This window comes from Chlorocebus sabaeus, chromosome 12, assembly GCF_047675955.1.
Source record: "Chlorocebus sabaeus isolate Y175 chromosome 12, mChlSab1.0.hap1, whole genome shotgun sequence".
Lineage (NCBI taxonomy): Eukaryota > Metazoa > Chordata > Mammalia > Primates > Cercopithecidae > Chlorocebus > Chlorocebus sabaeus.
The window spans coordinates 54,621,430-54,637,168 of NC_132915.1; the positions used below are offsets into that span (position 1 = coordinate 54,621,430).

Here is a 15,739-nt window from a genome sequence, read left to right on the forward strand (position 1 = left end):
ATATCAAAATTTGTGCAATGGTGTTAAGGCAGTTTTGAAAAAGAAATTTAAACCACTAAATGCTTACATTAGAAAAAAAGGAAAGCCCAAATCGATAATGTAAGTTTTCTCTTCAAAAATCTAGAAGAGTAAAATAAACACGAATCTACTTAAATGGAATAATAAAGATAAGAGAAGAAACATGTGAAGATGAAATAGAGAAAAATCAATGAAATAAAAAGCTAGCTCTTTGAAAACATCAATACAATTGACAAATCTCTACTAAGACTGAAAAAGAATAAAAGAGAGAATATACAACATTTTGGTATCAGGAAGAAAATAGCGGCTATCACTACAGAGCCTGCAGGTACCTAAAGAATAAAAGTGGAATACTATGAAGAATTCTGCACATATAAATTTGAAAAGTTAGATGAAAAGAACCAACTTCAGGGAGAACACACTACACAACGCATCCAATATGAAATAGACCATTTAAATGGCTATATAACTATTAATTAAATTTGAATTCATAATATAAAATTTCCTAAATGAAGCTCTATAAGCACAGATGGCTTTACTGGAGAATTCTAACAAAGGTTTGAAGAACCTTTGTTCTAAAGAAGTGTTAATACCAATTCTGTATTAGGGTTCTCTAGAGGGACAAAATAATAGGATATATGGATATATGAGAGTTTATTAAGGAGAATTGACTCACATAATCACAAGGTAAAGTCCCACAATAGGCCGTTTGCAAGGAAACCAGTGGTAGAACAGTCAGAGTACCAAAACCTCAAAAGTAGGGAAGCCAACTACAGCCTTCAGTCTGTGGCCAAAGGCCCTGGAGCCCCTGGCAAACCATTGGTGTAAGTTCAAGAGTCCAAAAGCTGAATAATTTGGAGTCTGATGTTCGAGGGCAGGAAGCATCCAGTGTGGGAGAAAGATGAAGGTCAGAAGACTCAGCAAGTCTGCTCTTCCATCTTCTCCTGACTGTTTTATTCTAGCCACACTGGCAGCTAATTAGATGGTGTCTACCCATATTGAGGGTGGGTCTGCCTCTCCCAGTCTAAGGACTCAAATGTTAATGTTAATCTCCTTTGGCAACACCCTCACAGACACACACAGGAACAACATTTTGCATCCTTCAATCCAATCAAGTTGACACTCAATATTAGCCATCACAAATTCTTTATTATCTCTTCCAGAAAATTGAAAAGGAGGGAGAATTTCCCATTTTATTTTATGAAGTTGGTATTGTCTTGAAACCAAAACTAGAAATAAATGAAACAACAAAAGAAAACTACAAAGCAACATCCTTCATAAATATACATGCAAATTTTTTAAAAAATATGATCAAAAAGAATTCAGTAGCACATAAAAAGAAGTATATACCATTACAAAATTTAGTGTATTCCAAAAATTAGGGCTGGTTCAATTTTTGAAAATTAATCAGTATTGTTTACCATATTTAATTAAAGAAGAAAAATCATATGATTATATAAATTAATGCAGAAAAACTGTTAAAAAAATTAACACCTATTTATGTTAGATAGTCTCAGAAAAGTGGAAGTAAAGGAGAACTTCCTCAACTTTATAAAGGATATGTACAATACATCTCAATTAACATAGTTGTTAATGGTAAATGACCATTCAAAAGCAGGATCAGTGCAAGTATGCCTGTTGTCAGCACTCTGATTCAACGTAGTGCTGGAAATTCTAGCAAGTACAATAAGAAAAGTATCTGAATAAAGGCATACATATCAGAGTGTAAAAACATTAAACTGTTCTTATTTGCAGGTGACATAGTATTCTGTGTAGAAAATTACATGGAATCTAAAAATAAATCTCCTAAAATGAATAGATGAATAAAACAATTTCACAGAATAAAATATAAACATACAGAAATATAGCACTTTGGGAGGCCAAGACGGGTGGATCCCGAGGTCAGGAGATCAAAACCATCCTGGCTAACACGGTGAAACCCTGTCTCTACTAAAAATACAAAAAATTAGCCAGGCGTGGTGGTGGAAGCCTGTAGTCCCAGCTACTTGGGAGGCTGAGGCAGGAGAATGGCATGAACCCTGGAGGCAGAGCTTGCAGTGAGCCGAGATCATGCCACTGCACTCCAGCCTGGGCAACAGAGCAAGACTATGTCTCAGAAAAAAAAAAAAAAAAAAATACAGAAATAAATTGTAATTCTACAAACTAGCAAGAAACACATAGACCGGGAAATTAAATGCGATAGCATTTATAATTCTTCGAAAAATGTGAAATAATTATGTGTAAGTCTAATAAAGTTTCTATGGTCTTACATGCTAATATCCATAATCTGCTGATAAATACAAGAAGATTGAAATAAAGGGAGAGACATACTGTGTTTGTGGATTGGAAGACTCAAAGATATCAATTCTCCCCAAATTGACATAAAGTTTAACACAATTTTTACCAAAACACAGCAAAAGTTTTATATTAATACAAGAGTTTTCTGAAGTTTGTATGGAAACACAAAGGAACTATATTAGTTAAAACAATTTTTATAAAAAGAAGAGAGTGAGAGGAATTGGTCTACCTGATTTCAAGACTTACAATTACAGTAATTAATACTGTGTCGTGTTGGAGGACAGATAGACATGTATCAATGAAACAAAATAGAGCAACCAGATATATTCCTATTCCTATACAAATGTGTACAAGTAATGTTTGACAAAGGTCCAAAATCAATTAAATGAAGAGAAGAATGCCATTTAAGCAAATGGCAATCAGGCAATTGGATATTCATAAGCCAAAAACTGAACATCATCCTAAATCTCATACGTTTTACAAAAATTGACCCAAAATAGATCATTGACTTAAGCATGATGTAAAAAACTATAAAACAGATAGAAGAAAATATGAAAAAAAATCAGAATTTAGAACCAAACAGAATTCTTATACTTGACACCAAAATATAAGCTATGTAAGGAAATATTGGTAAATAGAAGTTCATCAAAATAAAAAATTTTGTTGCTTGAAATATCTTGTAATAGAATCGAAAACAAGCTGCAGACTTAGAGAAAATATTTGCAAATTACTTGACTGTATCAATGTTAATATCCTCATTGTGCTCTCATACAACAGTTTTGCAAGATTTTATAATTATAAGAAACCAAAGGGTACATGGGATCTTTCTTCATTATTTTTTACAACTACATATGCAAGAAAGGGCTAATCTCTAGAATATAGAAAGCAATCCCAAAGTTCAATAGTTTAAAAAGAGAGAGCACGCCAACTTGAAAATGGGCAAAAGATATGAACAGTCATTTCACTGAAGTGGATATACAGATGGCAAATAAGCACATGAAAAGATGATCAACATCACAATGAGATATAATTACATATCTATCATAATGGCATAATATTGAGAACACCAAATGATAGTGATGATGGGGGAACACTGGATCACTCATACACTGCTGGTGAGATTGTAAATGGTTCAGGCACTCTGGACAACAGACAATTTCTTTAAAAAAATCAACTTGCAACTACTCTATGAATCAGTAATTGTACTCTTGGGCATTTAATCCAGAAAAATGAAAATTTATGTTCATACAAAAATCTGTATGTGAAAGTTTATAGCACCTTTGTTCATCATAATCAATGATTAGAAACAACCTGGATGTCCTTCTATAGATGAAGAAGTAAAAAATTTCATGGTACCTACTTACCATGGAGTAGTACTCAGAAATAAAAGGAAACTAATGATGCATACACACAACAAGAGAATCACACTGAATAAAAAATCCAATCCTGAAAGGTTATATACTGCATGATTCCATTTATATAATATTATTGGGATAACAAAAGTTATAAAATGAAGAAAAAAGTAGCAGTTACCAAACACTAATAGTGAAGTGAAGGGGGAGGGACGTGAGTGTGACTATAGAAAGGCAACATAAGGAATCCTTATGGTGATGACAATGTTCTATAACTTGACTGTAGCAATGTTAATATCCTCATTGTGCTCTCACACAACAGTTTTGCAAGATTTTATAATTACAAGAAACTAAAGGGTACATGGGATCTCCATTATTTTTTACAACTGCATGTGAATCTACAATAATCTCAAAATGAAGAGTAATTTTAAAAAACAGAATAAAATGAATTATACTATTCCTGGCCTTATAATTTCCCTTCTCTGGATGCCTTTCCCTTACCTTAATTTCTCCCTTCTTACTCTCTCCATTCTTCCATTCTTCTGTTTAATTTTATTTTTCTTTTTGTTTTTTTTTTGTTTTTGTTTTGAGAAAGAGTTTTGCTTTGCTGCCCAGGCTGGAGTGCAGTGGTGCAATCTTGGCTCACTGCAACCTTCATCTCCTGGGTTCAAGTCATTCTCCTGTCTCAGCCTCCCGAGTAGCTGGGATTACAGGCGTGCGCCACCACGCCTGGCTAATTTTCTAATTCTTGTATTGTTAGTAGAGACAGGGTTTCACCATATTCATCAGGCTGGTCTTGAACTCGTGACCTCAGGTGATCCATCCGCCTTGGCCTCCCAAAGTGCTGGGATTACAAGCGTGAGCCACGGTTCCCAGATCTGTTTAATTTTTTTAGACACATCACATTTCAGACCACTTGTCCTACTCTACAAGTTTTCTCAGTCTCAACTGCTACTCAAATCTTCAACTACATGCTCTGATTCCACTGCAGCCACAGCCAATCAACTACATAAATGTTTTGAGCTCAGTCAGTCACTTTTCAAAGTCCCTGGTCCCTTTTTCTGCCACTTCTGGACTCTAGTGAAATGCTACAATGGACGAGGCAACTGAAAAATGCAGAGCAGTTTTCAAAGTTTGTGGGACAAACTTTTAAAAAGGGTGGAATAGCAGGGGCAGAATGAATGAGATCCACGTAGATAAATTTCCTGTTACTCCTCCTGGTAGACTGCTTAAGGAATGGATCTGGCTGCGTCTCCTTGTGGCTCATTGTAAAACATTGACTTATATGGTAATATAGCTTCTGGCTTTGCTTGCTGTTTTTCCATACCTCACTTTCCTACTTTTCTAAATTTTTTGCTGCCCTGGGAGTGAAACTCTTCAAAATAAAATCAGCAGTTAAATCCTGATTCAGTATTTGTTTTTCAGGAAATACATCTTATTAATTTTTATAATTTCCACTCCCATACACATAGTATTTTCTTTGAAATTCTAGACTAAGGCAGTCAAGAAATATTTCACCTCTGTTTAAGTATTTGGGTTTGTTCTTGTTATTTTTTATGATAACAACCAGCTAATTCGGAAACAGCTTAGCATAGTGGTTTATAGAACTAATTTGAGAGTTAGAAATTCCTTGCTTTAACATTTACCACTTGTTTGCATTTGAGTAAACTATTCAAATTTTAGGAGCATGAGTAAATTGGTGATGATAATATCAATGTCACAACATTTTTAGGAGGATGAAATAAATGATGTTTAGAAACACATATGGACTAACGAATCTGTAATTAATATTACAGATGCTCTATCTTTTTCCATGTTCTTCTCAGCAATGCTTTTAACCAGTTATAGTTTTGTGGCTTTGTCATCGGGGGGGTCTTCTTGCTTCAGCATATAATTTTTTTAATATGTGTGTTTGTTTTAGGATCACTTCTCAAACTGCCACCTTGATAACAGACCACAAAAGAGCAGTACTTGAATGCCTGGTAGCCAAGTCTTTATACTACTAACCATGGAAACATAGTCCAGTCACTTCACCTCTGTTAGCTTTACCCTTCCTACATGTAAAATGAATATAATGAGATATTATGCGAGTTAAACATAGCAGTGTGTCCAATAAATACTCATGGTGATCACAACCTCAGGTGACCTTCCCTCCTTCCTCCATCTCTCCTCTCCCCTCCCCTCCCCTCCCCTTCTTTCCTTCCTACCTTCCTTCCTAATATTCCATCTTGCCTTGAGGTGCTACATCTCCATGGGTAAAAATTTTCATATGATTTTATTTTAGTATTTCAGTAACTGATATTCCATAAATTTACAGCTTAGAAACACCTGTTCATGGTGTTTTTGTTTTAATTTCACAGTGCTACAATAAGGCACTAGCATTTTTATATATTAATATATAGATATAAGCAAAAGACACCAGGGTATGGGGTTCTTGATTAATGCTTTTATGTATTTTTATGTATTTTCCCCATAATGCTTTTAAACATTCACTGTCATAACTCTTTTCTTATTAGTGAATGTTTGATGTGCATATGAAAGGATATCATTGCTGATGATTTTAAAACATAAATTATATGGCATCTGTTGGTATGTTGTAAAAAAAAAAATGGGGAAAAATGCGTAACTACTGAATATAGCTATTTAGGAATGCCCTTAGTGTAAAAATGTGATAAAGATGTAGAGAGAAAAAGAACTGAACAAAATTAATAAAACAAAAAATAAAAGGAAACCACTTAAGGAAGCATTGTACAGCTCTTCTTCCTTCCAAGACTGAAATGTGATATAACTAACTGCCAATCACTATAGCTTTATTTAAGTACATTAGCCATGGAGAAAGGTAATAGATTTAATACTAGCTTGTTTCTCATATTGAGTTACTTACTAATGTGAGTGGCAGTAGAATTATTGTGATCAAATGAACACATTTATGTGCACCTGTGTAATTTAAGTGAAACGTTAAATCACAAAAATGTAAACAACAGTGTGTACTGTTTGTCAGAAACTTCCAGGGAAAATTGTCAACGAGGACTTTATTGCTGCTCTGAGAAATAAGTGCATGCATCTAGAGTCAGCACCTGCCTTAAGTATTTCTGTGATAGGTCTTGCCTTGAATTTTTATTAAAATATCATGACCCAAACACCTGACTTCCAGGGTGCTGCTTCAGGTTGTGTGTATTGACAAAGAGACCTAATTTATTAATTAGCTTGTCCAGTTAAAATTCACCCTTGCTTTTTATACTTTGCATCTGCTCTCAACCTTTTATTCTACGTTGAAAAATCAGAAAACTGGAATAAAAGATTTATAGCACACATATTTAAACTGTATGTATCATCGGGATTTAACTTAATCTTCTAGGCAAAATTGAACATTTTAAAAACTAAGATGAACATGTTAGGAGCAATTGTCAAATAAATTTTTCATCTACAGCAGTGTCATCCAATAAAAATATAATATGAACCACATAAGCAATTTAAAAATTTTTAGTAGCCATGTTTCAAAAAAGTGAAAAGAAACACATGTATTTTAGACTTACAGTATATCTTAGTGTGAACTAGTATCATTTCAATGCTTAATAGTCACATGTCCTGAGTGATGACCTTTGGAAAGCACAAATCTAGAATCTTGACATAATATAAGCTTAAGTGGTGTACAATTTAAGAACTGCTGTGGGATTTTTCTGTACAATTATAGACAACTGTAACACTAAGCAATAATTAAAAAGTGTTTGGAACAAAAATTATTCAAAATTTTAGTATTTCAGAGGCAGAGTTTGAATATGACATACTTGTGGATGGAAAGAAAGTTGTAATAGATTACTTGCTTACATTTTTAACTTAATGATTTGTCAAGATGACATAAAGACGCAATCAGGCTGAGGTATGGAAAATAATTTATGTCACTGAATTTGCAACTCAATAATATTAGGGTTAAAATTAGAACTGAATTAAATTAAGTTTTTTTGTTACTTTTCATATACCATACCAACTGGAATGTAAAGATCGATGAGGGAAGAGAAGACTCTTTTTCCTGAACGACTCACGATTAAGTGGGTAAAGAGTGTGATCCGTTTGAAAGGGATAACGTAAACAAAAATAAAATCCAACAAAGTCTAAAAAATTTAATTTATACATATTATTAGTCCTTAAAAGTCAGTAGGATTGCGAGGTGCGGTGGCTCACACCTGTAATCCCGCACTTTGGGAGGCCGAGGCGGGCGGATCACCTCCGGTTGGGAGTTCAAGACCAGCCTGACCAACATGGAGAAACCCCCTCTCTACCAAAAATGCAAAATTAGCTGGGCGTGGTGGCACGTGCCTGTAATCCCAGCTACTCAGAAGGCTGAGGCAGGAGAATCACCTGAACCCAGGAGGCGGAGGTTAAGGTGAGCCGAGATTGGGCCATTGCACTCCAGCCTGGACAACAAGAGTGAAACTCCGTCTCAAAAAAAAAAAAAAAAAAAAAAAGTCAGTAGGATGATTTATTATAGCACTAAATTTTAATAGAGGAAAAACCTTAATTTTTTATTTTTAATCATTAAAAATTATTTTTTATGTCTTGAGACAAAGCATGTAATTTCTATACGTTTTAAAATAAACAGTCTGATATGTAACAAACGCATATCCAAACATGCTTCTATTGTATAGATATTTTTAAATTCATAACTTTGTAAGATGGTTTGTTTTGTAAATCATACGGTCTTGGGCCGGGCGCGGTGGCTTATGCCTGTAATCCCAGCACTTTGGGAGGCCGAGGCCAGCGGATCACGAGGTCAGGAGATGGAGACCATCCTGGCTACCGCGATGAAACCCCGTCTCCACTAAAAATACAAAAAAAAAAAAAAAAAAAAAAAAAAAAAAAAATTAGCCGGGCGTGGTGGCGGGCGCCTATAGTCCCAGCTACTCAGGAGGCTGAGGCAGGAGAATAGCATGAATCCGGGAGGCGGAGCTTGTAGTGAGCCCAGACGGCGCCACTGCACTCCAATCCCGGCAACAGTGAGACTTCATCTAAAAAAAAAAATGTGTGTGTGTGTGTGTGGATACACACATACTGTCTCCTCATGATATAAACAAAGAGGTTCAAAGGCTTCTTACAGACATAGGATGTGGTCATAATATTTTGCTAATGGGATAGGATATGAAATTATTAATACATTATACTTTCAAATTGGTAAATATTACATAGAAAATATACTCAAGGATATGTCAAAATGCTAATAGTTGTTTTTGGTCATTTCTTTCTAATTTTTTACTTTTTGACAGTTTAAAAGAGTAATTTTAATTTAATAATAAAGCCAATGAGGCTTATCTCATCATACAAAGAAAACATAAATTGTTGCATTTGAATCCATAAAAAGTAAAAATTTATCTTAATCAAAAATATTCAGAAAGAAAAAGACAAAAGCCTGAGAGAACTATATGTGACAAACAGAACAAGAAGTTAATAGCCTTACTGTACAAAAAATTAAAACAAATTAAATATAAGGATTACAAGAAAAGAATAGTCAAAGCAAAAGGAAAATAACACAAAAAAATCAACCTCAGTAATAACCAAATGAATCAGAATTTTAACCATGAAATATCATTTTCAAACATTAATTTAGTAAATGTTTTTTTAAAATAACAAATATATGCTATCAGAAAACATTAAACAAAACACTCCATTTATTCACTGTTGGTGGAAATACAAACTGGCATAAACTGGGATGTAATTTGACAAGACTATAACTCTACAGAAACCTTGCCTTTATCCTAAAGGTGTACTAAAAATATTGCACTAAAATGTAAGTATGAGACATTTATTCCAATTTTATTATGTTTCTTATTTTAAATAAAATATTTAAATGTTAAAAAAATTAACAATGGCCAAGTAAATAACGATATGTTCAGTAACACGAACATTTCCAGTTATTAAAAATAATATTTTCAAGGAATATGGTAAAAAGTTTGTAATCTTAGTAAAACAACAGAAAAAAAATCTGTTTATTTACAATTAACATAGCAGCAATAACTAACCATGCTTTAAAAGAAATAAGTAAAAAAAATCAAAATTATAAATTAGGGGTTACTATATTAGATTGCCTTGCCAAGCATTCATGAAGTGAAACCTCTTCAATGTTTTAATTAATGTTTTAAGTCGTTTGAAATTTAATCAAGTACTTTATAAACAACACTGAAGCTGACTAAGTTTTTAAAAGACGTTTTTAGGGTTTATGAAAGCAGAAGGCTAAAGCCACATACCAGGTGAGAAATACTCATCCATCTTTGTATGGGGAAAATGGCTAAAATAATGTATGGAAAACTACATGGTAGTGTATTGTGATGTGTTCTTTGTCAGTAAATAATGTTGAAAGAGGTAGAAACCTTATTGCTGAAGATTTAAAGAAACCAATCTTACAACGAATTATGTAGGGTGAAAGGTTTACAGTACAGCAGGATCAAAGTAAGCAAATTTCTACACGCTTTGAATTATGCTAGATATTATTTTTTTCAATTATAACACATATAAACTATGCTTTATGAACATTCAAAGAAAGATACAATTTCCCTAAGAAATAACTTAATGAAAGCAATAGTAAAACTATGCAGTAACTGCTTTTACATGACTAAAAATAAAAGAAAACCATTGTGATATGTTGCAGATTTAGCACTTCAATTGAATTCATTCACTGTATCATGCCCAGGAAAACTTTCATAGCAGAGATTTTAAGCCAGAAATATAAAGTGCTACAAACTATCATTAGTTTTAATTCTTTGATCAAAATAAGTTACTTTAAATGTAGTCAACTCTTAAAATAAATGTATTATAAAATTCAACATAATTATCAACAAAATTCAACATTATTATCAAAACAGATCAATGTTTAAAGGCTATTCAAACAACAGAGATCTTAAAAGAGTTGCTGACCTTAAGAATAAGGTATGTGTTCTTTCTCAAAAATCAAGTGTTTTAAATTTACTTTTCTCTGATGACAAGCACTGCCAGTAACATGCTAGCCACCTAACAGATAAAGGCAATATTTTAATAGTAAGCAAGTAGTAATTGTTTTTGAAAGAATATCATATCATTGACTGTACATTTTGAAGACTAGTATTTTGAAGTTTTTCTGCCATTATGATTTGCTGCTCAAACTAACAGACTAGCCTTATATACTCATATCTGCACATTAGAAATAGGAAATAAGACTTTTGAAATTTTAGTATCCTTTAAAATAAATAGTTTTATGGAGTCATGAACCTGTTCATCACATATAAAAACATGACACCTTCAGATTTATTTAAAAGCAAAACCAATTAATTTTTTATGAAAAAAAAAAACTGTACAGTATGCCTGAACAATTGAATAACTGGACAACGGGTTTGAGTAGTGAGTGTCACGATTTAGAAATGTAGTCAATGATGCAAGCGTTCCTTCTGGATCCATATTTCTTTGTAAGATATCTATTTTGGCTATGATAGCCATTAAAATAATGTAGTTAAATAAACAACTTAGAAACAGATAGCTATATCACAAAATATTGAAACGATAATTTCGTTGTTATTTAATGGTACTGTTATAATTTATAATATATTAAAAATTTTGTAGAGACAAAAATTTTTAAATAGTATTTCATTGTTACATTTAAATTTCTATTATTAAATGCTTTAGCATTTTTAATGTCAGTACAATAGATACCTTTAAAGTACATGTTAATAAATATACATAGGCTGTAGTACATTTTTTTGCAATTTATATTGTCTGACCGACCACTGCTCTATCATTAGTTTGGCAAAAGGCAATCTTTACCTGGCCCAAATGAGTTCACACAGTCTTGAGGCCAACAGCCTCATAGGAATAAAGACTGTGCTTTCGCTCGTCACTTTTCTCTATCATGTGTCTTATCCTCATAAACTTTACAGAGAACAACAAGTTAATCTGTAAAAGTTATTCAGAATTTCAGTATGTGACCAAATGTTAATTTCATATGACTCCACTAATATTTCATGAGAAAAATTAGTATATAAAACAATTATATTATTTTAGTTATGAAAAGAAATATATATATATACAAGTTCATATAAAAATTAGGAGGCAACATGCTAAATAGTTTATATACTAAGTTATATTGTATACTACATTGTAGAATTAATGGTAACTCCTATTGTCATTTATATACTTGGTCATGTTTTAAGTTTTTGAAAATAAGAAATAAAACCGGGTATTAGGAAACATAATCAGCTCAATTGTTTCCAGTATTTATTTTCCTACAATAGTAGGAACTTAGACCTGGTCTAAGTTCTTATTTATGTGAAAATAAATAAATATGCAGATTATCACTACAGGTTATATAGTGACAAAAATTCACGAAGGAAGAGTATCTCCCAAGGAAAGAAATGTGAGCGCTCTTCATTCTCCTACATGTTCAGCAGTACTAATGACTCAGATCCTTCAAAAATGAATGTTTGAGTCATTCCACTGGGCAAAGAACCACAATCAGCCGAGGTGTGTGCTGAGTGTGAAGGAAATACGAAATAGATTGAAAGAAGATAGTTATTTACAAGGTGCAACCATGTGACCAATTTCAGAGAAGAGGACTTTAATAGTCATAAGTACTTTTTCTTTGTTTTGACATGAATATGTTTTTATATATATATATATATATATATACATATCAAATATTATTGTTTTATCCCCTCTCTGATTTTCTTATTATTTATCTCAGTATTTAATTTACAGGACATCAAAGGAGAAGAGTAGTAACCACTCAAAGATTTCATATACTTTTCTGGAGAACAGCTTAGCCTATTTTTGACTGAACATGAGATAGTTGTATCATATTATGCAGAAGTATAACCCTGTTACTGTCTCTATTTGGAGATTCAGTGAGGTTTTAAGATATGTTTATAGACGCCAAATTGAAAAAGGTGAACTGCAGTGGCTTTTGGTGTATTCAATTTGCTCTTCCATACTATAGTTTCCAGAGTTCCCTTTCTACTACTTTCCAGTTAAATTGAGCTTCAAGGGATGTTCTCTTGCAAAAGTCAAATATTGGAAGGAAGCAGTCATTTTGTAGCATGCATATACCTTCTAGTTATTCAATAAAACAATAAACTAGTTTCTACTTTAAAGAGATTTTTGCACATGTGATTAAAGTATTTGATCAATTAACTATAAGTTAATCAGTTGCACAGTCTTTAAAAGAGGGTTTAGGCCTTCTCTGAGTTAAGAGAACACTGCCTGTAAACAACACATTTTAGATTAAGAGGCCATCCCCTTCTCGGTTGTCTGCTCTAAAGATTTCAGATATATATGTATATCTCTCCTCACATATTTACCCCAAAATATATATGTTTGGGTAAATATGCAGAGAGAGATAGATATATCCATCCAACTAATTCTGCTTCTCCAATCAAACCCTGACTAATATAAGTATCATTAAGAAAAATTTCTAGTCAAGAGATATCTTCGATATATATATATAACAAAGGCAATAGCATTAACAACAACATACAGCCTGTTAACCCATCAGCTATTTTTCAATAAATGCATCTTTCAATATCATAGTTTCAAATCCTAGATAGAATTTATCTAAGTTTCAACATATATTTAACACACTGCTTGTTTCCTACAAAATATTATCTACCATTAATCAGAAAGATAATTATTTTCAGTTATTGTTTAAATTCTAATAGTGCAGGTTTATTGTTTCATTTCATACTTTAGGAGGGAATTGTCAATTTATGTATTGAACACTATAAATAACATAATAGAGCTAAATAGTAATTTGATTATATACTTATATTTCCATTTTCTGCAGGCATGGTAATTACAAACCAGGCTTTCAAGGTCCTTGTGACATTATCAATCTATTAATTATCTTATTGTATTTGACTCCACTGTACAGACTCTGCAGGAAGTATTTGATCCAGGACGATTTAGTGACCTCTCTCAAATGGCTAAGATGGGAATCAGGGAAAAAAAAAAAAAATGCAGCAAGCTACATAGTAAGAGGACATATTAACCTTAACTGCTTTGACATCAAGATACTGCTCTTTGGTTTCATGGTTTAAGGGATAAATGAAATAAGAAAACAAGATAAAATAGTTGACTAACTCACATTGAAATAAATTTTGTTTTAAGCCCTTTTCGATTAAAGAAGTGCATTATCTCACACTTTACAAAGAAACATAATTTTAAAAAATGACATAAAGGAAATCTGTAAAGTTAACATTAAATCCAAATACTCAATCATTCAGCTCAACTTCAGCCAATTAGCTATTTTCATAATTAGGACCAGAACCCAGGACTAACTGGCCAGTTTTTGGGCTACAATACAATGTTGGCTTTCCTTTTACTAGGGCATCTAGCTGATGTGCCTACCTTCTAGCTGCTGTTCCAGGTTCTGAGAGTGTGAAATGACTAGCCTGTGTCCTGTGCGAGCCCTAACTCTAGTTGATTTTCTAAGACCAATCTCTTACAGCTGTACGAATAAGTATGTCATAGTAAAGATCCACATTAGCTAGTTTGCAGCAGACCTCCAAATTCCCGAAGTAGGGAGGAGCTTCCCTCATCCATCCTTGTTGCTCTTTTTAGACCAGATAGGAAAGTCTCTGCATTTCTTGTTTTTTCCCCTCTCTGATACAAGGTGCGCGCGCGCGCGCACACACACACACACACACACACACACACACACACACACACGTGTTCTAGATAAAATCCCAAGGTTCTCCTTGCATTACACTGGACTCCAACTGAACTCTGGTGCCGTACCAAAAGAAGAATCATGTTACCTTCTTCCAGATCCGCAGGGAAAATATATTTAAAAACAGTATTCATAAATTTGGAAACAGAAAAATACTATGATTATATCATCTAACCTACCAAATAATTACTAAATATATCCAACAGAGTAAAATGTTTGCTTCTTCAAATGAGTTTAAAAATGCAATAATTTAAGCATATGGATATTTATCACAATTTAGATTGGTGATATATATATACACACACACATAGACACACACACACAGCTGATCTTCATTATTCATGGTAATCGTGTTCTATAAAGTCACTATGAACACTAAATTAAATACTAAATTTTTGTTCCTAGGAGAAATTGTGTGTGTATATATATATATCTGCATACATATACATGTATGTATGTATATATATCTGCATACATATACGTGTGTATATATCTGCATACATATACATGTATATAGCTGCATACATATACATGTATGTATATATCTGCATACACATACATGTAGGTATGTATATATCTGCATACATATACATGTAGGTATGTATATATATCTGCATACATATACATGTATGTATACATACAGTCATTTCTCAGAGATTATAATCTTAAATCTTAAATACAACAAATCCTGGCTGGGCACGGTGGCTCATGCCTGTAATGCCCGCACTTTGGGAACCTGAGGCAGGCAGATCACATGATGTCAGCAGTTCGAGACCAGCCTGGCCAACATGGTGAAACCCCATCTCTACTAAAAATACAAAAGTAGCCAAGCAGGGTGGTGCATGCGTGTGATCCTAGCTACTCAGGAGGCTGAACCTGGGAGGTGGAGGTTGCAGTGAGCCGAGATTGTGCTACTGCACTCTAGCCTGGGCAACAAGAACAGCAAAACTCTGCCTCAAAAAAAATAAAAAATAAAAAGAAATTGGAATAGTTTATTTATTTTACAAAGGAGAAAGCAAGATTCAAAAGCATGAAGTGACTTGCATAAAACCATGCCCCCTAACAGGTGTCAGAGTGGGGATATAAACACTGACCAACTGGTCCCAGACCAGAGCTTTGTGCACTACATTGCACCACCCCTGACCTTCTCCATCCTCTTTTCATCTTTATATGAGAGCTGAGACAAGAAGGCCTTGTTCCTCCTTAGCTGGAACTTGCCTAATAGCTGACTCAAATGTTTCACTATTTCTGTGCATGTCCACAAATGACTTCAAAAGCACTGCTAGTATTGATTTTGACATTATAAACAAAGTTTAGCAAATAGGCAAATTCACAAATATAGAATCTGCAAATAATGAGGATCAGTTGTATATATGGTCAGTAAACACAA

The 15,739-nt window shown here is 33.3% G+C and overlaps 1 long non-coding RNA gene across 1 annotated transcript in view; it reads right to left on the reverse strand.

Annotated features, from left to right (window-relative positions):
• LOC140713072 (uncharacterized) overlaps positions 1-15,739 on the reverse strand; it is a 58,277-nt gene that overhangs the window by 19,022 nt on the left and 23,516 nt on the right. The window lies entirely within an intron of this gene.